This window comes from Pongo pygmaeus, chromosome 4 (assembly GCF_028885625.2).
Source record: "Pongo pygmaeus isolate AG05252 chromosome 4, NHGRI_mPonPyg2-v2.0_pri, whole genome shotgun sequence".
Lineage (NCBI taxonomy): Eukaryota > Metazoa > Chordata > Mammalia > Primates > Hominidae > Pongo > Pongo pygmaeus.
In genome coordinates this window covers 119,856,524-119,882,215 of record NC_072377.2, presented here as the reverse complement: position 1 = coordinate 119,882,215, position 25,692 = coordinate 119,856,524, and the positions used below count along the sequence as shown (strand labels likewise).

The 25,692-nt window shown below is 37.7% G+C and overlaps 1 protein-coding gene across 1 annotated transcript in view; it reads left to right on the top strand.

Annotated features, from left to right (window-relative positions):
* TMED7 (transmembrane p24 trafficking protein 7) overlaps positions 1–25,692 on the top strand; it is a 43,614-nt gene that overhangs the window by 12,776 nt on the left and 5,146 nt on the right. The gene's annotated exons all lie outside the window — the stretch shown is intronic.

The window sequence follows — 25,692 nt, the reverse complement described above, 5'->3', positions numbered from 1 at the left end:
AAAGCTCCTTATAAACTTAAAGCCTGGAGTACAGTTCTGTAATGAGAGTGCTTATTTATATGGTATTTTATTAAAATATCTGAGGGACTGTCGAAGAAAGAAGGTGAAAGAGAAATACCACCTCTGTACTGCCTAATTTGTAACCTTCTCTTTGCATTCCTTACTGAAAGTTTGTGTAGGTGAAAAGCAGTTAAATCATCAGTTGCTCTAAAGAGTTCTTAATTTTTAAGTAAATTACCTTCAGTTTGTATATTACCCAGTTGTATCAATGTTTTTCTTAATAATGTAGTCAGAGGGGACAGTCTGGTTCCTGGGCACAATTCTCCAAAAACAACAGGGAAATAACTATAAATATAGGTTAACATTTATTGAATGCCTACTTTGTGCTAGGTGCTGTGCTGAGTATTTGTATTGACACATTTAATCTTTGCAATGATTCTATGAAATAAAGGTATTATTTCCATTTTACAGATGAGGAAACTGAGGAATAGAGGGGTTAAGAAATCTCATATCACACAGTATATTAGCAGAGTTTGAATATGAACCGTAGCAGTCTGGCTCCAGAGCCCTCTTTCTCAAGCACTATGCAATATTGCCTTACAAAAAACCAATTAAGGATAGATCTCTGAAGGCTTAGCTATCTTGATTTCACTACAGCTCAGTAGCGGTTCAGTGCTTTGGCTTTGGAGTCACAGCCAAGTTCAAGTCATGGTTGTGTGACTTTGGATTTTATTAACTATATATTTCTGTTTTCCATCTGCTGCTAAGGTGATGCCATCTGGTATAATGAGAATGAGATGTTTATTAAACACTGAGGATCAGTGCCTAGCATATACAAGCACTTAGTAATTATATTTTTATCATTAGTCTAATTCTGGTCTCTTGATCTTTGTTTAGTTCCTAAAGTCCTTACAATGGTTTCTATTCATGTGGCTCTTACATGAACAATACATGACACAAATATGATAGTGTTTGAATGTCTATCATGCACATAATGGTCTGCTAGAAATTTCGAAAATGAATAAAACCGGCTGGGCACGGTGGCTCATGCCTGTAATCCCAGCACTGTTAGAGGTCAAGGTGGGCAGATCACCTGAGGTTAGGCGTTCAGCCTGGCCAACATGGTGAAACCCTGTCTCTACTAAAAATACAAAAAATAGTGGGGCATGGTGGCGCATGCCTGTAATCTCAGCTACTTGGGAGGCTGAGACAGGAGAATCACTTGAACCCGGGAGGCGGAGGTTGAAGTGAGCCGAGACTGCACCGCTGCAGTCCAGCCTGGGCGACAGAGGGGACTCGGTCTCAAAAAAAAAAAATGAATAAGACAGTCTGACCTCCAGGAACATAACCTAGATGGTGTAGATAGGATAGCTGTATGAGCAACTAATGTTACACAGGTAATGAAGCAGAGTGGACTCTAAGGGTCTTAAGATATTTACAGGGTGCTAGAGGAAGAAGAGAATATATAGGTCCAAAGACTTATTTCTTAGGGAGTTTTACATCATCTCCCCACAGCGGAAGCCCTAGTTATGCGACTATGCCAGTAATTGAGTGGTTTAATCTCCAGTTTAGGGATATGGGTATTAACCAGTCCCTGTTGCTACAGATTGAAAGACATATTCTTTAATTTTGCTAACAATAAAGGTGATGTTTGATCTCCTGAGTAACTTCTCCATCTCAGGAGTTTCCAAATTCTGGAGGAAAATACAAGGATGTTATCCTATTTTTATCATTAGGAATCAGCTTCCTTGCTGAAATTTAGATACAAAAGTGACACTGGTCTGGCATACTCTGTTTTTAGTGCTGGATGATTCCTAATGATCACTACTATCTTGAAAAGGCAACAGCATAAGAATTTGATTAATAATGGTTCAAAGAACAAAGTCTACCCAGAATTTCATCATTCTTTTTGGTGTATTTCAGTTATTTTTATAGATATTTGTGTATTGTTTAAAGAAATTGGTATTGTACTGTCTATAACAAATTTTTACACTTTTACATTTGTGAAATCATATAGAAGAGAGCATTCAGCATGTACAATTTAATGAGAAATAAAGTTATAAAACAGATACTCATATACCCAATGCTCAGGTTAAGAAATGTACATTGCCAATACCTTAGAAAGCTCCTATGTATCCTTTCCTGGTCAGTTTCCTGAATCACCCCAAGAGAGAAAACCAATATTCTGCTTGTAATGCAAATAATCTTTTCTTTGTATTTTTACCAATTAAGTATACTAGTTCTCACACTTTTTAAAACATAATTTCTAAACCATCATAAAGTGATACTTTTGTAAATACAAAATCATGTACTTGAATGCATTGGCACTGTCAGTTTACTGTCAGCATTTCTAGATGTTTATGCATGTTTGCTCACTTTATGTGCTTAACTCTCCATCAACCAATGACAATTGATCAATATGGGATCAATATGGGACCACACTTCGAGTAGTACTGATGTCTACATTCCTTAAAAATTGTCTAAACAGGTAGAAGTAAACATTAATAAAATTTAATAAAGTATTAAATTCTATTTAATAAATAGAAATGTCACTTTTTTGTGACTTGCTGAACATTTAGTGCCATCCCTGATGATGTATATGGCTATAGTTTTGGTTACTGTGTTTATTATTAACATACCACGACTATGTATTTCTTCCATGAAGGCATTTGGATCATTCCTCCTTTTTTGCTATTTTGAACAAAGCCACTATAAACATTCTTGTATATATGTCAGGTTGTACATGTGTATGATCTCTTGAGAATACATCCAGCAATGGAATTGGTGGGTCATAGGATATGTATATCTTCAAATTAACTAGGTAATACCTAACTTTTCCAAAGTAATTAGTGCTTTCACCAGCAGCATTAAAACGTTCCACATTTGGTACTGTTAGACTTTAAAACTTTGGAAAATCTAGGCTTGTAATGGTACCTCGTTGCTTAATTTGCATTTCCATGAGGTTGATTATTTTTTCTACAAATTTATTTACCATTTGGATTTTCCCTTTTTGCAAAGTTGCTGTTTAAATCTTTTGCCCATTTTTAAAAATTTTATTGACTTTTTGGTTAATAAAATTCCTTCATATACTGAGACTACTTAATCATTTGGTTATAACTATTTCAAATATCTTCTCACAGTTATTTATCTTTCTGCTCCTAGTGAAATGTATCCATCTTTTTCTCTATTTTTTGGTGTTTTTGTGTCTTATTTAAAAAATACTTCCCTCTCCTTAGGTCATGAATATCTTCTGTACTGTGTTCTAAAATATGTGTAGCTTTGTCTTCCACTCAAATTGAATTTTGTTTTATGGGTTAGGTAGGTATCCAGGTCCTTTTTTTTTCCCTTGTTTCTTGAAAAGTCATCTTTCTCAGTTGGTTGAACATGCCATTTCTGTCATCTATGAAATGCTCATATTTACATGAGTCTATTTCTGGGCTCTCTTTTATTCCATTGATCAATTTGCCCATATATCAGTAACACACTGTCTTAACTACTAAAGCTTTTAGAAGTCTTGATATTTGGTAAAATAAGTCTTTTTATACCTTGTTCTTCAAGATTTTGGCTGTGATCAGTTCTTTGCACTTTTATACAAATTTTAGAATTTCAACAAAACAAAATTGTTAGGATTTTGATTGGGATTGTATTTTATCTGTGAACAAATTCTTTATAATAGTGCATTTGTTGGTGAGTTAATGTCTTTCCATTGTATCTTTGAATAAAGTCTTATAATTTTCTTCATAGAAATACTGCATACATATATTTTGTTAATCTTGTATCTTTTTGATGCTATCATAAATGATATCTTTTAAGTTTTTAATTTTTTGTTCATATGTGGGGATACTTTTTAAATTGCTTTTTCTATTCAACCTTGCAAAAATCTTTTTTAGAGTCTAGTAATTTATCTGTAGATTCTTTTGAACTTTCTGTAAGTAATGACAAATTTGTCTTTCTATTCTCCTTTTCTTTTTCTTGCCTAATTACATTTGCAGGGACCTCCAGTATAATGTTGAATAGGTCATGTGTAGGCATTCTTGTTTTGTTCCTGTTCTCTGGGAATGCTTTCAAAGTATTCTTTAAGCATTTTATGGTATTTTTATTAAATTTAGAAATTTCCCACCTATTGTTATTTGCTAAGAGTTTTATAATCATAAATGATATAAAATTTTGAATTTTCAAAAAGCTCTATTGAGAAAAATCATGATTTTTCTGCCTTTATTCTCTGAATGTAGTCAGTTACATGAATTGGATTCCTATTGTTAAGCCAACCTTCTCTTCCTAGGGTAAAAAAAACCTGGCCACGATGTGGTTTGACTGCTTTTAACAGCTGGATTTGTTTTAAAATTTTGGCTTAATATCAAGGCTGTTTTAGCCGTATAAAGTGAGTTGGAAACTGGCTTTCTTTTCTTGTTTTCTGGGAGAGCTTGTATATAACATTTACATTACTTCTTCCTTGAATGTTTATTAGAAATCATAGATGAAGTCTGTTTGGGGCCTGGTGTCTTCTTTATAGGATGCTGATTCAATTTCTTTTTATTAATAAGGTTCAGCTTTTCTGTTGTGTAATGTTGGTAGATTGCATATTCCTATGACTCTTTCCATTACGTCTACACTTTCAAATTTGTTAGCACTGTGTTTTTCCTGTACACTTAATGTGCCAGATCTGTAAGGATGGTACCCTTTGTATTGCTTATATTGTATCTGAGATTGTTTGTATCTTTTTTCCTTGACTAGTCTTGCCAGAGATTTATCATATTTATTGTTTTTGCTTTACAAAGAAGCCAATATTTTTGTTTTTCTTCTTTGTTATATTTTTCTCTATTTTATTGATTTCAACTTTTTCTTTTCTATGTTAATATGTCATATTATTGTAGTGGATGGTTAGCTCCTCAAATTTTCATCTTTCTATTCTGATTTACATATTTAAAGCTATAGATTTCCATACAAATGCTACTTTATCTCTTGCGTTAGTTTTCTATGCTGGATAACAAATTACCGCAGGTTTACTGGTTTATAACAGCATAATTTTATTATCTCACAATTTCTTGGGGTTAAGAGTTTCAGCATGGCTTAACTGGGTCCTCTGTTTAGGGTCTCACAAGGCTGCAGTGAAGTCAGCTGAACTGCGTTGTCATCTGGAGCTCACAGTTCTCTTCTAAATTAATCAGATTGTTGATAAAACTTAGTTCCTTGAAGCTGTAGAACTGAGGTCCTCAGCTACTTAGGGCTGCTCTTTTATATAAGCAGTGTAACATGACATGCCTTTTTAAGGTCAGCAGAACTTCTGACTAGAATCTGTTTCAGAGAAGGCCAGAAAGAGTTCACTTGGTTAGGTCAGAGTCACCTGGGATAATCTCCCTTTCGATTAAGTCAGAGTCAACTAAATAGGCACCTTAATTGCATCTGCAAAATCCTTTCACTTTTGCCATATTCGCTTAGTAAATGTAACAGGTGTTGTCCACACAAAGGTATGGATATGGGGCTTGGGAAAGATTTCAGGAACCGTCTTAGAATTCTGCCTACTACTAACTCCATTCTACAAGTCTCAATATCTAGCATTTTAGTTATTCACTAACTGCAAAGATTTTATTTCATTATCATTACTACTTTGATCCATAGATACTATTTGGAACTATAATTTCCAAACATGAATATTTAAGTTTTCCTTTATTGTTGATTTTTAACATAATTGAATTGTGATCAGAGGATATATTCTCTATATGATTTAAATTCTTTGAAATGTGTTAACAGTTGCTTTATGGCATAATAAGTGGCTGGTTTTTATAAATTTTAGGGTGCTTGAAAAGAAAGTTCTACAGTTATTTATGTTCATTAATCATTTTAGTCATGTTCATTAATTTTCAAGTCTTCAGTATCCTTAGTGATGATTTTTTTGTTTTTGGTATATATCTCTTGATTACTAAGAGAATTGTGTTAAAATGTAGCTAGCATGATTTTAGATGTGTTTGTGTGCTTCTTTCAATTTCTCTCTCTTTCTATTTTGTATTGGGCTACAAATGTATAATTGTTATATTTTCCAGGTTAATTGAAAGAAGCTTTATCATTACAAAATTATCTTTATTTCCACTAATAAATTTTGCCTTAAAATTAATTTTATTTGATATTAATGTAGCTATACCAGCTTTCGTTTGGCTAGCACTTGTGTCGTATATCATTTTCCACAGTTTTACTTTCAGCCTTTATGTATATTTAGTTTTTAGAGGTGTCTCTTGTTTATATCATATTGTTGTTACTATTAGTATGTGTCCTATCTGTTCTATGTTCCTTTTTTTCTACTTTTTTTTTTTTTTTGATAGTTCTGTTTTTGTTACTCCTTTTTTTCCTCTACCTTTTAGATTGGATGTTGTATATATTTCTGTTCATGGTTATTCTAGAAATTTCATTATGCATCTCTGACTTATCAACGCCTAAACTCGCCCTGACTTCTGGGCAGTGCAGTAGCCTTAGAACACTTTAATTCCATTTACTTTCCTCCCAGCTTATATATGTGGTTGTCACATATGTTGTATCTCTTTAAATGTAAGTTATTACTATTGTTTTATATAGTTAATATTGACTTAGATTTACCCACAAATTTGTCACTTTTCTTACTCTCCATTCTTTGCTGTGTCTTTGAGCTTCTATCTGGAGTAATTTTTCTTTTGCCTGAGTATATGTTTAGAATTTACTTTAGTGCAGGTCACCTGGTGGCACATTTACTTTGTTCTTGTTTTTTGAAATGTCGTTATTTTGCCTTCTTTTTGAAGGACTTTTTTTTTCCCCCCTTGAAATGGATGGTTATCTGGAAAGGTAAAGATAACTTTCCCTTGTATTCTGACTTCCACTGTTACTGGGAAGAAGTCACCTGTCAGTCTTTTGCTCCATTTAGACTAATCCATTTTTTTTTCCCTCTGGCTGCTTTCAGGATTTTCTCTTTGTAATTAAATTTTTTTTTTTTTGAGTTTCATTATGTTGTATATGAGGATTTTATTGTATTTTCCCACTTAGCCTTTGTTTGGCATCTTGGATCTGTGGGTTGATACGTCAGTTCTAGAAAATTCTCAACCATCATTGATTTGTTCAAATTTTGTTTAGAATCTTACATCTGTATCCATGAGAGACGTTGGTCTGTAGTTTTCTGTTTTTGTAATGTCTTTTGTCTGATTAGTATGATACTAATGCTGGCTTAATAGAATGATTTCAGAGGTATTCCCTCCTTTTGAATTTTTTTGAAGAGTATGTGTAGGATTGGTATTATTTCTTCCTTAAATGTTTTGGTAGAGTTCACCATTGAAGTCACCTGGACATGAAGTTTTCTTTGTGGGAACATTTTTCACTACACCTTAATTTCTTTGATAGATTTAGGGCTTTTAAAATAATCTGTTTCATCTTGACTCTTTGTCTTTTAAGGATTTTTTCCATTTCATATAAATTGTTGAATTTGCTGGCATAAAGTTGTTCATAATCTTTCCTTAGTAACCTTTTAACAACTGGAATGTCATGTCACCTCTCTCATTTCTAATATTGATAATTTGCATCTCCTCTCTTTTTTCTTGACTTATCTGGCTAGAAGTTTATTGATTTTGAACATCCTAGTAAACCATCTTTTGGTTTTATTTCTGGGGGAATAAAGTACCATCATCAAGCTTAGTAATCCTTCTTCTTACCTTCCTCCAGGATTTTGACTAGATGGGATTCTTTGTCTAATGAAGTGACCTAAACCTTCCTTTCTACAGAATTGAGCCGTTGATAGGCCTGTCTTTACTGGGTTGCTGCAGTTTTCCACTGACTAGGACTGTTAGCACTAAGAGGCATTCCAGTGAATTTCCTAGTTTCCAGATATAGCCTTCTTGTTTCCATTGTATAACAGAAACACAGTTTTCCTCTGATAACTGAAATTAGCTACCCTTGGCCAGTCCATTGAGCTGCTTTTCTGTTAGTTTAATGGCATGAGGAACCTCAAAAGGCCAGGGCCAGTCTCGGCTCCTAAATCATCAAAACATGATTCTTTTTCCTGAAGGAAGTGTTCTACTCTTAGACTCTAGAATTTCTAAACCCACCAAGCCCAACATTTTGGGATTGGGAAGCAAAAATTATTCATGTAGATTCTTAGGTATACTATTGAACAGAAACACTCCTTCCACCCTTTGGCTCTGAGACCTGTGCATCCTGGTAGTGGGGAGACAGCTCCATATATTGACTGCTTATTAAATTAATATACCACATTCTATAGGACACCACCCTACCTTTTCATGATGTTGCCTCCCAGATATCTCTGTAACCGAGCTCTCATTTTGCCACTAAGCTGTTCTATCAAGCTAGCTACTTTAGGAGATAAAGCATGTGTTAAAACCATTGAATTCACTTCCATTGCCATAAACTGTGTACCTGGTTGGAAGAAATGTTTTTGGGATTCCTATGCAATGGATAAAACCTTCAGAAATGTGAAGAATATTAGTGCCAGTGGAAACACTGCAGGCAGAGAATGCAGATTCATACCTTGAATGTGAATTATCTTTGTGAAGACAAAGTGCTACCTATTTCTTACGGAAATTGCCCAATGTAACCATCATGTTACCGGGTTGCCAGCAAGTCTCATTGAGAATAATGCCATATTAGGAACGCAGCCTTGGAAATGTAGTCACACTCCACATTGTTGCCAGGTTGGACACTCAGCAATGATAGTAGCCAAATAGTGTAGGTAAGGAGAAGACCATACTATTGAACCTCTGTCACTGCTTTGATAGCCACTTGGTACATGGGCCCATTAACCAAGCCCTGGGTTGGCTGGAGAAAAAGACTGACATCTACCAGACAATTCATCTTGTTCCCCTTATTACTGAAAATCTTCTGCAACTGATGCATCCTGTTAGGCACGTGGACATGAATATCTTCACATGCCCTCACCACGCCAAGAGGGTTATCTGTAAGTCTCACTGACAGATCTTCTACAAATTTTCCATTTTGTTCTTTCCAAGAACCTAAAAGCTGGACAATCCATTAGACACTGCCTGTAAGTCAGTATATTTATCAGTTTGTCATGTCATCCCCTCCTTTCTTGAATGTGAATAACCGGGTATGTCGCTAGAAATTGCCCACTAGAAAGATTCGCTGTCCCCATTAGCAATGCACGGATCTGAAATTGTCTCACTTCTTTACATATCTGTCCATCTCCCAGATTAGACTATAAAATCTCCATGAGAACTAGGAATGTGTCTCCTGTTCGCACAATATCCCTAATGTCTAGCACATAGAATACTCTAAACATATGTGGCGTAAGTGATTGATGCATTTTCTTGAACATTTGGAGAGAAAATGTTAAGCAATTAAACTTGTAACCAATTTAAGATTTGTTTTAGTACATGTGACTGTATTATGAAGAACAATGCAAAATTTGGAGCAATTTAAAAGAAGATGGAACAGTTCAAGTAAATTTGCCCATGACACTAGTGACTTCAGGCTCTTTTATGTATGCAACCTAAGTGATGAATAGGGAAGTACATGTTTATGGAATCTGTCATTGGTGGTATTTCATTGGGAAAATGTGAAAAGCTCTGATTTTGAAGGGTTGCCAGAGAAAGAGGAACAGGCAGAGGAAACTGAAAGAAGAATTTTATTTTCTTGTTTTTGAGACGGAGTCTCGCTCTGTCGCCCAGGCTGGAGTGCAGTGGCGCGATCTCGGCTCACTGGAAGCTCCGCCTCCCGGGTTCACGCCATTCTCCTGCCTCAGCCTCCCAAGTAGCTGGGACTACAGGCAGCTGCCACCACGGCCGGCTAATTTTTTGTATTTTTTAGTAGAGACGGGGTCTCACCGTGTTAGCCAGGATGGTCTCCATCTGCTGACCTCGTGATTCATCCGCCTCGGCCTCCCAAAGTGCTGGGATTACAGGGCTGAAAGAAGAATTTTAACAAGCAGGATGAGCATAAAGGCAAAGTGGGGTTGTCAACATCAAGGAAACAGAGTGTTGGGAGACAATGATCGACTTCGTCAATCGCCAAAGAGACTCCCAGGAAAAATGAGGGCAACAAAAGTATCAGTTGGATTTAGGAGGCCACTGCTTACCCAAAGAGTTTAGGTAGAATTGTTAGGAGGTGCAGTGGTTGGAGAATCAACTGCGTGAATAATGAATTGTGTTGACACGGTACATAATACGGTATTTCTGATTACACTGGCGGCATTTCACCAAGTAATTACTATCTGAAGTGCCTACCTTCAGTAAGGCATCCTGTTGTTGGATGGGGAAAGAGGAGGAAATAGCTTTACCTGTACTGTGCTTCTGAGACCCAGGTATGGACCTTCACTCCCAATTTACTATCCATGGTCTCATCCGATGTTCAGTAACTGGGTTCTCCTTTGGCAGGGAGTAGGGATTGCCTGAGAATTAAAAGGGGAAGGGAGATTTCTGAACTGGACCTCTTAGGTTATGACTAGATTGGGTGCCTGAGGCAGCAATGGGGCTTTATAAGGCTTCTTACGCTTCATTTAACTAATTGCTTTTTTGTTCTCTCTTGATATTCAGTGGAGTTCCAATCTGTTCGGTTGTGGAGAACGAACCTGAGAAAAGTGATCTTTCTCAGGGTAGTTTCTGGGGGCAGAGGCTATGTGCTGCACCCGCTAATCAGGGGTGTGGTTGGCTGCAGTAGTCAAGTGAGAGGGCCGCAAAGGGACAGGAAAAGTCGAGACCATCTTAGGGAACCAGGAGAGTCGCTGTACTTCTGAAGGATCTAGGGTTTGTCTGGTCTGTAAGGAGCAAACACAGTGGAATTCCTTTCCAGATTTTTCTGGGCCTCGACGTCTGGCTTTTGGGGTACATGCCAAAAAAAAAAAACAAAGCGCAGGGAGAGTCTACTAGCCTCGGTGACAGTTCCCCATTGCGGTTTCCCCTCCTCCACCCTTCTTTGCGAGCTCCTTCCTTCTGCCGAGAGTTATCCCGCCACATTAACCCCCTGACTCGCAGCTGGACCGCCCCGGCCCGCAGCGCCACGTCCCGGGTGGGTCCCGCCGCGGCAAAGCAGCAGTCCGGCCCCGAGCGGCCCCTCGGGGGCAGCGGGGCGGGCGCCAACAGCAGTCAGGCCTGACAAGCGGCGACCTCCAAGGGTGAGGCCTCTGCGGGCCCCCGACTCACGCGCGTCCGGGCTCTGCAAGCGCGGCGAGAAGCAGGCTGCTGTGGTCGCGGGGACTGGGTTGCGGCCCGCCGCGTACGGGACGGCCCCAGCCTCTCGACGCCCGGGGCAAGACGCCCACTGCCTGGGCACGCTCGCCGGGCCAGAAAGGAAGACAGAAAAGCCGCGGGCTGACCTGCAGGCAAGTACCGAGCGCTAGGGCGGGGGCCGCCGCCGGGGGCGCGGGGTGGGCTGGGGCCAGGCCTCCAGGGGCGCGGGGTGGGCTGGGGGCCAGGCCGCCTGCGCTACCTCCCCAGCCTACCCGACCCGACGGCGCGGGTGCTGGCGCTGCTGTCCCCAGGGGGGCGGGCAGGCCTTTCCGTCACTTGGCTTACTCTGAAGGGAAAATCCACACAGCTGTCTGCCTTTTTGTTTCATTTTGACTAGAAAACCCATTTTCGAAAAGACACCTCAGAACCATAAGCAAATAGCCCAGAGTCTTAAATGCTCTAAAGGCTCTGCATGAGCCCCTGCCAGGCACACTGAGCCAGTGCTGGAGGTTTTGGCATGGGTTTTCCTACTTGGCTTTTTGTCCAAAGCTAATCTGGATAAAAATAATTTGACTGGCAGCTGTGAGCTAGTTTTCAGTATATTAGGACCTCTCCAGCTTTCCACGGTAGTAAACTTTTTTTTTTGAAGAAAGTATTTTAAAATATTCTCATATTTATTATTATTTTTTAATTTATCCTTTTAATTTTGGAAAGCAAGGGTGAGACAGGCTTATATGATCTGGAGGTAAAAATACACCATTATATAGAGTTGAAGTGTCATCCCCTGAACCCACATTGCACGTCTACAAAGGAGAAGAACTTGTCCTTCTCCAAGTGTTTAGTATTCCTTAGATTAGTGTTTTTCAAACAAGCCTGATGGTAAGGCGCATTTGGGACTTTTGTTTAAAAGGCATCCCCCCACCTCTGAAGGTTTAATTTGGTAAGCTTGATTTCCAGAATCTGTATTTCTATTTTTTTATTGTTTAATTTAATTTAATTTTATGTTCTGGGATACATGTGCAGGACATGCAGGTTTGTCACATAGATAAACGTGTGCCATTGTGGTTTGCTGCACCTATCAGCCCATCAATCCTTACAGTTTAATATTTTGAAGTAGTAGATTGGTTATAAATGGAGTTAAGCAACTCCACTTTATATCTCATTGAAATCAGAAAATAGATAAGCAGGTATAGAATATTGACACCTACATTTGAAGCAAAGTAAATGTGACATGTACGTCTTACTGTATGGAACTTGAAGTATAAACCATGTTTACACTGTTGAATCATGGGCACCTATCTGTTGAGTCATTTTTTCCTTATGCTATTCTTAAAATGTATTCATTTAACAAATATCTGCTGTTAAGTCTTTTGTCTTTAATCCCCCCTAGACCACACATCCCATTCTAGGTCTTGCTCCACTACTTTGCTTCTTTTCATAACAAACAAAAATCCTCTCTGAAAGATTTACCTCTAAGTCTCCATTTTCATTTCCCCTGTTTCTTCCTACCTCCTCTCATCTGAGGCTTTTTGTCCCCATTACCCCCTACACGGTCCTGACGTTGCCAATGACTGTCTTGTGAAATCCAGTGTCTGTGCACAGTTCTCGTCTTTCCTGACCCCTCAGTAACATTTGATCACTCCCTCCTCCTTAGTATTCTTTCTTCTTCACTAATGTTCTTCACTAATAGTCTTGCTTCTTCACTTGGCTTCCAGGTCACCATATTCTCCTGCATTTCATTCTGCTTCATTGTGTCTCCAGGCTTCCCCACCACTAAATCTTACTATGCCACAGAGTTCATTTCTTGGCCATATTTTTCTAGCCATACTTTCTCCCAGGACAATTTGTATCCCAAGCCATATTCCTTGGCTATAAATAATATCTATCAGCTGATGACTTCCAAAATTTTATTTCTAGCTTTAGTTCTCTTCTGAGCTCCAGATGTGTATGTCCAGCTGTTTACTCAGCATCTCCACTTGGAAGTCTGATAGGCATTTAACTTTAGTATGGACAGACAGAACTACTGATGCCACTTGCCAAGTTCTCCCTCTGTTTCCCCTCAGCTCCCTCCCTTATCTCAATAAACAGCCTCAGTTACTGCCATTCAAGTAGGCCGGAATTCTAGGAATTTACTCTTGACTTCTCTTTTTAGGTCAGACTCCGCATCCAAGCATCCAACAAATTCTGTTGACTCTACCCAGATCTGCCCACCTCTCCCTCCCTCTCTAAGCTAAGCCACAGTCCTCTCCTACCTACATGATTGAGAAGTCTCTGCCTTTGCCCTGCTCCTCTATAGTCTTTTCCAAACAGCAGTGATTTTTGTCATACATACTCAGAACTTTCATTTCCCTTCAAAAAAAAAGAAAAGGAGAAACAGACTTATAATGGCTTTAAAGCCCTGTGTGATGTAGTCCCTGACTACTTCTCTGAACTCATCTCCTGACATCCCTCTCGTCCACTCCACTGTAGTAACACTGATTGTTACTGCTGTTGCCTTTGCCTGCAGCTGGTGTGTGCTAGACCATTACACACCTTACTCCCTCACTTCTCTGTTAGCATGCTGCCTCAGGGGTTACTGTGCTATTGCAGCAAGATCTCTTTTGCTGCTGGGCCTGTGTGGTAGGTTGCTATTAAATACTGAATGCTACTCTCTGGTATTCCATGAAGCTTATGGCACCTTTAAAACATTGTTGGTTGCTTTAGTTTCCTAATATTAAAAATGCACAACCAGTTTTCTTTTGAGCCTAATTTTGATAAGATGGACAGTTTGCCTTTAAATTCTATGTTTTTATAAAATCTCTTCCTGATTTGGAGATTTGCCCTTTACCATCAGTTTTCATTTTTAGATACAGAAAATGGAAGAAAAATATCCAGTTCACTAAAAAGAATATGTAATGATATTTGGTGGGGGGCAGTTACTTTGCCCCCCTCCCCCTACCAATAGGGGCAATAGGAAATAGGAAGCAATAATCTAACATTTGGAGACTCTTTGAATGGTACCAGCAACAGGTAGTTTATGGGAAGAAGAAAAATAAAGACACTTGTTCAGAGAATAACATATAAGTTTCTAAGTTCTGCAGTGACTAAGCCAATATCAGACTTGTCAAGATTTTATAAGATATTACATAAATTGAACTCTTTTTTTTTTTTTTTTTTTTTTTGAGACAAGGTCTTGCTATGTTGCCCAGGCTGGCTTTAAACTCATGGGCTCAAGCAATCTTCCCACCTCAGCCTCCCAGATAGCTGGGCCCAGAGGCACATACCACTGCATCTGGCTCCAGTTCTCTTTTGAGGACTATGTAGAAATGAAAAACAAAATTTTCATCTTTATGAAGAGGTGTAGCAACTAAAAGATTGTTTAATTTATAATCCTTATTTCTTATTTTAATCTCAAGGAACTGGTTCTGTTATCAGTAACATATGTACTATCGCCCCCTCTTTTAAAAGAAAAGAAGAAAATTCCTTCTCATTTCAGAATTAGGATTTAAGATTCTTTAATAAATATTTCCAATATAAGATTAAATTAAATTAAATAATAAGTAGATTTGGAATATCGAACAAAGAGAAGAGTAGGAGGGTTAAGCAGAAGCTAGGAGTGAAGTTATTAATAGTATCAAAACACTTGCCATAAGCTTCTGTCTGTTGGCCAGAGCACTCATTAACATGGAGCTTCCTAGCAACTGAGTGAAGAGTTAGGGTCCACAAAATGAAAAAGCAGTGCCCAGGTGAAGATCAGATAGAAGCATTTTTTTAAACATTTACTTGCTCAAGGACCTGTTTTAGGTACTATGAAGATGAATGTTCTGTCCTTTGGTAATTAAGAAGAGTATTGGAGAAGCCCTATTTGGTTTAGAGTTAGCAAACCCATGTTCTTGGAATATTTGCATATAAATAAAAAACAGATGAAATAGAGCTAAACCTGGAGATAGGCTAAACTCATTTGGAACGTAGAGATAGAGCATGTAAGGAAGACACTTACCAAAGGCGTTGGAAAAGATATATATAAGGAAGATACTATTTAGATGGAAATCAAGTCAACATAATTGACATAATTGTTGACAATTATTGACCTAATTGATATTTATAAAAATATAAAGCCTAGAAAATTAATTTTTATTTACTAAAAAACTATTTTTTCAGACTGATCATTGTTCAAAAGGTGAACATGTATGTGTATATATGTGTACATGTGAAGAACACATGTGAGTTCTTCACATATATATGAAGGAATACATATATATATACATTTATATATTCTTATGCATATACCATTCACAGAGGATCAATGTTACCTTTTTGGTATTCACTTGGCCCATGAACAACATGGGTTTGTATTATGTGGGTCCCCTCGTATGTGGATTTTCTCCAACAAAACATGAATCAAAAATGCAGTATTCCAGGATGCAAAACCCACACATACAGAGGGGTGACTTTTTGTATACACAAGCTCTGCAGGCTGACTGTGGGACTTGAGTATTCTTGGATTTTGGCATATGCAGGGGTCCTGGAACCCCTGGAATCCGTCTTCCCTACCCTTAAGTATACCAAGAGATGACAGTACTTCTTTCTAATCTATTTTCTTTGCATTTTGTTTAACAAAGCTGAGATCATATTCTGTATACTATTTTATAGTCAGTTCCTCTTCTTTAATTACATTTCATTTTCGTGTCATGAGAAGTGTTTTCTCATGTCATTGAAATTATTCATAACATTCATAAACATTTTTAATGGTTTAATAGGATTCAATCATATGAATAATGTGACATAGTTAATATTGTCATTCCCCAGTTTTTGGATATTTTTATTTTTACCTCCAATGGAATTTTGACTAGCTTATGATACTATGTACAAGATCTCCTATGATAATAAAATATAGTCGTATAACTCATACTTCAAATATGCCAGAAAATATCTCCATAGATTGCATGACAAGAGAAAGCTAAGCCAGTTTGAGAAACTGACAAAAAGGTCTGTCAACCTAGATAACAGAGGGAGATAGAGGCTCTCTAAAAGAAAGTAATATTTATTCAGAAATGCGCATTGCATGGGAATATGTGTGCGATAGTAAATTGTGTGTACTCAGGGAAGTAAAGGCAGACAAAGATTTTCAAAGTAAAAATGAGGTTTACATAATTGTTTTGAGATAATTATTTTTGGCTTGTGGGTAAATAACAAGGCACCAGTCTGAAATTGGACAGGAAGTTGCTGGGCAGATGTTCTTGCCGAAGTAGTTTTTATATAGGACTATGATGGCATTTGAGCAAGGTTCTGTTTGTTTGTTTGTTTGTTTGTTGTTTGTTTTGAGACAGAGTCTCACTGTCTCCCAGGCTGGAGTGTGCAGTGGCCTGATCTCGGCTCACTGCAAGCTCCGCCTCCCGGGTTCACACCATTCTCCTGCCTCAGCCTCCCGAGTAGCTGCGACTACAGGCGCCCGCCACCACGCCAGGCTAATTTTTTGTATTTTTAGTACAGACGGGGTTTCACCGTGTTATCCAGGATGGTCTTGATCTCCTGACCTCGTGATCCACCCGCCTCAGCCTCCCAAAGTGCTGGCATTACAGGCATGAGCCACAGCGCCCAGCCAAGGTTCTGGTTTTTGGGGAGACTTTTATGATAGTTCTGGTTACTAGGCATTTATGTGTAAGAACCTTTCCTTCATGGCCTTCCCTGGCTCTGATTGTCTGGTTTTTTAACACTAGTAACTCCATTTTGATTCTGATAACTCTTACAGACCCATAAAGACCCATGTGCAGGGAGCTGGAGGAACAAAGTGGAGAAAAGCATGAGATGAGGTTGGAGCTGAAGGAGCCAGGCTATGCAGGGTATTATTTGTCATATCAAGAAATTTTTATATCAAGCACAGTAGGAAGCCAATGCAGGGTTATAAATGGGAGTAACTCAGATCAGATGTTTTGAAAGATCATCCTGGCTGTTGAGTGGAGAATGGATTAGACTGACTGAGAGTAGGGGACGAATTAGGAGGCAGTGCGGAAGATCAGGGTAGAGACAATGATCTAGAATGAAAATGTGGTAGAGAGGAAACTTGAAACAATTTGAGATTATCTGTTAGAGTTAGATATACAGGACTTGGTGATCACTTGGAAGTGCAGGAATAGGAGAGTAAGAGGAAGGTGTCAAGGATACCCCAGGTTTTGGGTCATAACAGGACAAATGATAATGCCATTTACCATGATGGAGAAGTCTGGGAAAATGAGGTGCAAGCTACCTTCCAGGTCAGCAAGTAAGACAAATTAAGAGTGCTGTGCAATACATATTATAAGAGATGTGAACCAGATATTATGGATATACAGAGGATAAGTACTTAATTCAACTTGGAGATAAAAGGAAATGCAATCTTTGTGTAGTGTCTTGAATCATAAAAAGGAGCTATCCATGTAGATGGTTGGGCAAGGGTATATTCTAAGATGGAACATGGAGGCAACAACATGACATTTGGGAAAACTAAATAGGTGGATATTAGAACTCTCAAGAGTAACATGGTAGGAGCAAATGTTATGGATAAAAGGAGAGATTGGATCATAGAGGGCCTAGAATGTTATTCTAATAAGAGAGTTTTTCTTGAAGGCATTAGGGTATTATCAAAGGGATCTTTAAGCAAGAGAAAAACAGGATCAGTTTTCCGTTGCAGAAAGATCTATCTAGAAATGATGTAAAGGGAAAGAGACTGGAGGCAACGAAACTAGTCGGATATTATGGGAATTTGTAATCCTCTAAGTAGGAACAATATAGGTCTTGAACTAAAGCATAGGCAGGGAATGGAGAGAATGGGAAAAGAGACAGATATGTTTAGGAGACAGACTAAACATATCTATTAGCAGGACTTAAAGTTTAGTGGGTGGAGTTGTGGGAAGGGTTTGTTTGAATGGGTGAAAGAATATGAGAATAATTTCTAGGTTTCCGTCTTGATAGGTAGAGAGGATATTAGTATCGCTGACCAAGGCAGAGAAGATTGAGGAGGAAAGATTGATTGACTTATTGATTGATTAATCCATCTGTCTGTCCATCTGTCCATTTACCCTGCGCTTATTGAGTACCTATTATGGCCCAGGTACTATTCGCTTGACCCAGTAAGCAAACTGTGGTCAACAGAGGGAATGACTGTACCAAGCCCAGTTTGATATCTATCACTCATATTAGTTCTTGTGGCCCAGCCTCCATTGGAGTCATGTCAGAGTAGTGTGCAGAGTCAGGGGTGCTACAAACCTAGAGAATGGAGTGCTGTTTGGAAACAAGTCACAGACTGAATTGAGTCTGTATCCATCATCTCAGATGGGGATGAGCTTGTCTCCTAAAAAAATCTCCTAAAGTCATGATACGCCTTTAGCCAGCATTTATTTCAGTTCATCCAATTGTGAGTCAGTCCTCCTCCCAGGCTGCAAGGTATTTATGGTGCCTTCTTAATGCCAAAGGTTTTTCACCAATTCCTAATTGCCTACTATTTGTATCCTCTTTTTCTGTGGTCATTTCCTGAAAGTACTTTTAGCCAAAACATCTATCATATATTTTTTTTCTAACAGGTCTAGCCACTGTCACTTTTATGTCGTCGTTATGCATGAAAACTGTTTGCTAGAAAACAACATTTTGGCAAACAGTATAAACACCTTGTCAAGCTGCCATTCAGACTGAGGAAAGCTTAGTAAATTGAATAATTTTGTATTTCTTGGCTGAGAGCCAATGACAGAACTTAGTCTCCTAAGCTGACTGATCTACTAGCAAAAAATGTATAACTCTGCTATTTGGTATTTAAACACACATAGTTACATACATTTATTTATTTAAAATTATAAAAAGACATCTAAGACAAACAGTGCTCTCATGAATTGTATTTCATAGGAAAGCACACAACCATATGTGTGTTTGGGTGTATGTGAATATGTATGTACACATACACACAGTTTAAAGCAAGCATATGCAAAGATGCACATATTCAGTGTAATTTTAACACAGAATTGGGATCATACTGTAAGTGTTGTAATATATTTAAATTTGTTCATTTTTTAAAAAATAAGTAAGTAGATAATGTTACAAAGGTCATTTTAGTCAGAGGAAACACATTTCAGGCATGGATGAAGTTACAGAGCTGGAAAGGCTGGGCATCCTGGCAGAAGAGAAAAGGACCAAGCATGATACTCACATTTTTGAAAATTGTTTTTATATAGTAATAAGATAGAACACAGAAGTGCATAGAGCAAAGTATATAGTTGAATAAATAAAAAAACAATCACCCATGTAACCATTTTCTGGTCTACAGTCATTTTTCCCAAAGATTTTCTTTTCCCCACTACTCTGCAGTACCTCTTTTGTTGTACGTCAAGTATCCATATATGTTTGGATCTGTTTCAGAGCTCCTTATCCCATTCCATTAGCAATTTGTCTAACATTTTGCTGTATTACATTGTCTTCATTGTTGTAACTTTATAGTAAGTGTTGATGCCCAATAGAGCAAGTCCTCCCATCTTATTCTTCCAAGTGTATTGACTATTCTTACTCTTTATATTTCCATAGAAATTCTGGAATTGAACCGGTAAAACCCAACTAAAAAAGGTCTTGTTGAGATTTTGATTGGTATTGCATTGAATCTATATATCAATTTAGAGATAATTGACATCTTTACTATATTGAATATTTCAAGTAATAAACATGATATATATGTGCATTTATTTAGTATTTTCCTTTTATATTTTATCTCACTAATATTTCTGAGTGGAAATCTTGCCCCTTTTTTGGTTAGACGTATGCCCAACTATTTGATATTTTCTGATCTATTGAAAAATGACTTTTTTGTAATTTTATGTTTTATCTTTGTTATTGGTATTCAAAAATACAATAGAATTGTTTATGTTGAACTTATTGTATCCATTTTCTTGCTAAACTTGCTTATCTTTTAGTAGTTTTGGTAATTTTTAAAATTTTTGGATGATAGAAGACCCTTTTATTTCCAGTTTGCTAAGAGTTTTTATAATGAATGGATGTTGAATTTTATCAAAAGATTTTTATTTTTAATTGTCAATGTGATTACTTACATTGATTTTTCTTTTTCTTTTTTTTTTTTTTTTTTTTGAGATAGAATCTCATTCTGTCACCCAGGCTGGAGTGCAGTGACAGGATCTCGGCTCACTGCAACCCCCGCCTCCTGGATTCAAGCAATTCTCTTGCCTCACCCACCTGAGTAGCTGGGATTACAGGCATGCGGCACCACACCTGGCTAATTTTTGTATTTTTAGTAGAGATAGGGTTTTGCCATGTTGGCCAGGCTGGTCTTGAACTCCTGGCCTCAAAATAATCCGCCCATCTTGGCCTCCCAAAGTGTTGGGATTACAGGCGTGAGCCACCACACCCAGCCACATCGATCAATTTTTACCTGTCAGATCAACCTTGCATTCCTAAAATAAACCCAACTTGGTTGTGATGTATTATCCTTTTTATAAAAAGGATCCATTTTTCTAACATTTTGTTTGTGATTTTGAAGTAATAATCATAAGGTAGATTGATCTATAATTTTCCTTTTTGTAATATTCACATCAGTTCTTGGTGTCATGGTTATGCTGGCCTCATAAACGTGAGTTGGGGAAAGTTTCCTCTTTTTTAATCTTCTAGTTTTATTATTTTTTTCTTTACATATTTGGCTACCATTTGAACCTGGATTTTTCTTTTTGGGGAGATTTCCAATTATGAATTTATATCTTTAATAATAATTGAGAGAGAGGATTAGGAAGAATAGCTAGTGGGTGCTGGCCTTAATACCTAGGTGATGGAATGATCTGTGCAGCAAACCATCATGGCACACATTTACCTGTGTAGTAATCCTGCACATCTTGTAAATGTACCTCTGAAGTTAAAAGTTGAAGAAAAAAAATAATTGAATTCAGGTTATTTCTTCTGTGTCTGTTTTGAGAAGTTGTCTATTTCTTGGAATGTGTTTATTTCATCTCAGTTTTCACTTTCATTTATATATGGTTGGTCATAATCTTTTTATTACATTTTACGGTCTGCAAGATCATCACTGAGATCCCATTTTCATTTCTGACATTGGTTATTTGTGCTTTCTTTCACTGTGTATATGACTCTAGATTAGCAGCTATTTTCTTTCAGCGCGTTAAAGCTATCATTATTTGTCTTGAGAAACAATCTTATTGCTGCATCTTTTAAGGTAATCTATTTTCTCTTGCTGTTTTTAAGACTTTTTTCTTTGCTATTGGCTCTTAGCAGTTTTACTGTGTTGAAGCTAGCTGTGGTTTTCTTTTTATTTATTTTCCTTGAAGTTCATAGGACTTTTAAAAATGTGTGATCTGATGTCTTTCTTCAATATTGCAAAGTCTTCACATTATCTCTTAAATTACTGCTTTGCTTTAATTCTCTCTCTTTTCATTTGGGACTCCAATTTACACATCTGTTATACCTTCTAATTGTATAGTTGTCCTGTAGAGCTTTTACCTGCTTTCTTGTATTTTACATTCTTTTTTTGTTTCTGTCCCTTATTCTGAAGGGTTTTTTTTCTAGCTTGTTTTCTAGTTCATGAGTTCCTTCTGCTGATCTAATCTAATGATAAATCCATCCATTCAATTCTTAATTTCAACTATTATATTTTTCAATTTTAGATTTTTTTTCTTAACCCTACCATGCCTTTTTTTAAAGTTTGCAGTTATCTGACAAAATTCTCAATCTTTCCTCCTCTTGTGCAATCATAGTTATTAATGAAAGTTTGAAATCCACATAGATTTATTTCTGTTGTCAGCTGCATTTGCTGGCTTTCTTGTCTTCTTCCAGAGAGGATTTAATTTTTGCTTGTGCCGGGTTCCTGGCAGCAGTAACAATCTGTGATCACTTTAATCTGATTTCAGCGATGGGGGTTATTAAAAAGAATGCTTCCATTCCTGGGAGGATCAGTCTGTTTTTAGATCACTCTTACACCTAGGTGTAGCCTTCAGGGTCCCAACCCAAAGCACATGACTGGAATCACACTTTTGTCTCATTAACCATGAGGGGCAGTCAAAAAGCACAGCACTAGCTTTCCTCTTCTGAAATTGAAAAATACTCTAGGGGGAGAGTTGGCTCTGGGTTTCTGTCTTCTGGATTTGGGTTCTATAATTCTTCACTATGTCATTAGTTCTCTGATGCTTCAAGCCTATTTTTTTTTCTATTTTGTCTAGCTTTTCTAGTTATCCTCAGCAGTAGCACTGATCTAAATTACCTAGTCCACCAGTACTAGAAGTGAAAGCTGCAAATAGCCACATTTTGATATTTGAGAAACAGGCCAAGAAAGAGCATTTAGTAAAGGAGACTGAGAAGGAAGAGATGAGAGAGAGAGACAGAGACATGATGATATAGTTAAATGGATCTTGGGAAATGTCTTTAGTGACTTAAAAGCCATAATAGGCAGTTAAAGAACTTTTCATAGGAGTTATTTCCTCTTTCCTTTGTAGCCTATATCTTTGGAAGAGAAAGAAAGATAAGATGATAGTTCTAAAGGGAAAGATATTAAATAAGTACGACATGCAAGTAAAAGCAGGAGAGCAAAAGTACAAACAGAAGAACCTGAAAAATCTTAAAGAAAACTGATTGTCAGCAGCTCAGACATCTGTATACATCTGTAGCTAATAGATAGGATATGTATGGGTAATAAAGAAAGTGAACTTGAGTTTTTAATGCAATGTATCCCCTGAAAGGATGTCCCTTCAATTTAGAAAATGTACATTAATATTGCTTTCTATCAATAAGACAACCAACTTGTACAGAAATTTCTGAATCCAGGTATGGGAAGCACTATGGAAAGGTTTCATATTTCATTTCTTGATAGTTAGATAATGTTCCTTTTGTCTACTTTGTAATCTTTTCTGTTTTCCATATTATGTATAATGCATATGTCATATTTATATTAACGTAACTTTTTCTTTTTTGAGACAGTGCCTTGCTCTGTTGCCTAGACTAGAGTGCAGTGGTGCAATCATGGCTCACTGAAGCCCCAAACTCCTGCGCTCAAGTGATCCTCATGCTTTTTAAATTTATTTATTAAATGTTTTTTGTAGTCATGGGGTCTTGCTTTGTTGCCCAGGCTGGTCTCAAACTCCTGGCCATAAGTGATCCTCCCACCTCAGCTTCTCAAAGTATTGGGATTACAGGCATGGACAACTGTGCCAGACCCTATATTCACATAATTTTTTAAAAAATGTAGTATAAGTGATCATTTTTAAAATCTAACAAAATATATTTGGATTGGTTACTTTCTATTCTGGTTGAGTCAATGATTTATATAATAGGGATGATCAAAAGCTATCTGTTTGGCTATTTCTCTAAAGCTACAGAATTCTGTCATATCTTTGGACCTAATTAATTTATTCTTTCACAAAGCATTTCTTGAATGCTAACTATATGTTAGGCTCTGGGGATATAGTGATGAATAAGACAAGTTGATCGTTGTTCTGATCAAGTTTGCAGTCTAGAGAGAAAGATGAGAAACTAAGCAGATAACCATACACATAAATAATTCATTGTGATTAGTGCCATGAAGGAAAGATACAGAGTGCTAGGCTTTGATGGATCCCATAACTCTAACCTTTCTAATGCAAGCTCTAATAGCTAAGAATGAAAGTATGGGTACTGGCTTACTCTAACTGTAAATAAATGCCAGTAGCTAATATCTGATATTTGATAATCCTTTTATTTAGGCTGGGCCTTTGCCATCCTTATTGATTCTCTGCAATCCCCTAAAGAAAGAAAACAAATGACAGCTGATTCTCAAGAATGTTATTTCAATCTAAGATCAAGATGGATTCAAATTCTACTCATTCTGTTCCTGAAAATACTTATTACCCTAGTTGAGATTTTTAAATATTTCCAGTGTCTAAGAAGTCTAAGAATAGTCTATGTGTTTCTCATCTGGCTGGCACGGATCTGTTCTACTGTGTCCTGACAGCTTGGCAGAGCTTGGCACACTCCTGTGCTGTAGTTGAGGGATCAGCAGACTTTTTCTGTGAAGGGCCGAGGAGTAAATATTGTAGGCTTTATGGGCTATATGGTTTCTGTTGCAATACTCAACTCTTCCTTTGTAGTATGAAATAAGCCACAGACAAATACATCAATGAAGGGACATGTCTGCCTTCCAATAAAAATGTATTTACAGAAGCAGGTGGTAGAGTGTGTTTTGGATGTTGTATCAATCACAGTTTAGTTGTGGACAGCAGAATCTACTCTAGTTAGTTTAAGTAGAAAGGTATGTTTTATGAGATATTACAAGATGTACAGTATCATTGGGAAAGTTGAAGAACTGCACTCTAGGTTGGGTTTCTAGAAACACCTCTCAAAGCCACATAACAGACTTGTCTACTGGCCTGGGGCTTTTGGCACACTCAGAAGCCTCCTGCCAAATCAGGAAACAGCCAGCTCCTTAATTATGCCAACTCTACCAGAATCTTAGCCAGCAAAACAGGTGCTTCATGTTCTACCTCCTTGCATATTTCACTCAGACGTGTAAGTACATCTGATGCTGAACTTAAATTACATTTAGGAAACCTAGCATCGAGGGAGTCTGGGAGATAGAAGTTTTTAGTACTTGTGGTACAGAAAGTACAAGAAGATACAGTAAAAAGAGACAGGAATAAGTTTTGGTTGAACAATTCTTTAGTAGATACTGCAGCAGATCTACAGAACACCCTTTGGCTAATTAACATCATGGACACTCTTCTTTTCAAACCTAAACTTCTAGACAGCAGCAGTAGCTGTAATGGCATGCTATCTCCCAATATAATGCAGCTCTCCTTCATATAAACAGGAGTGGACTCACTTTCTCTCTGAAAGGTACAACCTGAAGTCCCATAGGTCACTGTATCATCTGTAATATTCATCACAGACATTATCCTGTGACCCAGCACACTCAAGAGATAAGTGGCCTATTCCTCTTCAGAAAAGGAGTGATGGTGGAGAGACAGAGCTTACCCAGTGCCCAAGAGGATAAGACCTTAATTCTAAGATGCTTCCACACATATATTTCACCCTCTTTACTAGCAAATTCCCTTCAGTTCGTAAGCATTCCAAGTATCTCTTCTCTTAATGAAAGCCTTTCCTGACCCTGGATTTAGTTGTGAGTATTGGCCTCTCCTCTCCCTCTCAGCCAACCTTTTCTTCTCAATGTCAAGGTGTTAAATGCAGTGGATGCTGACTTCTTGGCAGCCATGGGTGCTGACCACTGCTGAAGCCCTCTCCTCCCTTGGCTTTCAGTTGCCATTCTGTGTCTGATTTTCATGCTGCTCCTGGGTCACTCCTGTTCCGTTATGGGCCCCTCACCCTGCATATGCTCTTCAGTCATTGGTTCTGTCTTTAGCTCTCTCCTCTCTTTTCACTACGTATTCTCAGTTACTCACATGATTTAAGCAAGCAACTAACTTGTATCCCCAATCTAAGATGCTCTTTTATGCCCCAGACCTACATGTCCAAGTGCCTACTGGACCACTCTTGTAAGCCATGGGCACCCAAGCTCCATAGGTCCCAGACTGGATTTCTTGGTCAACCCCAACCCACTTCA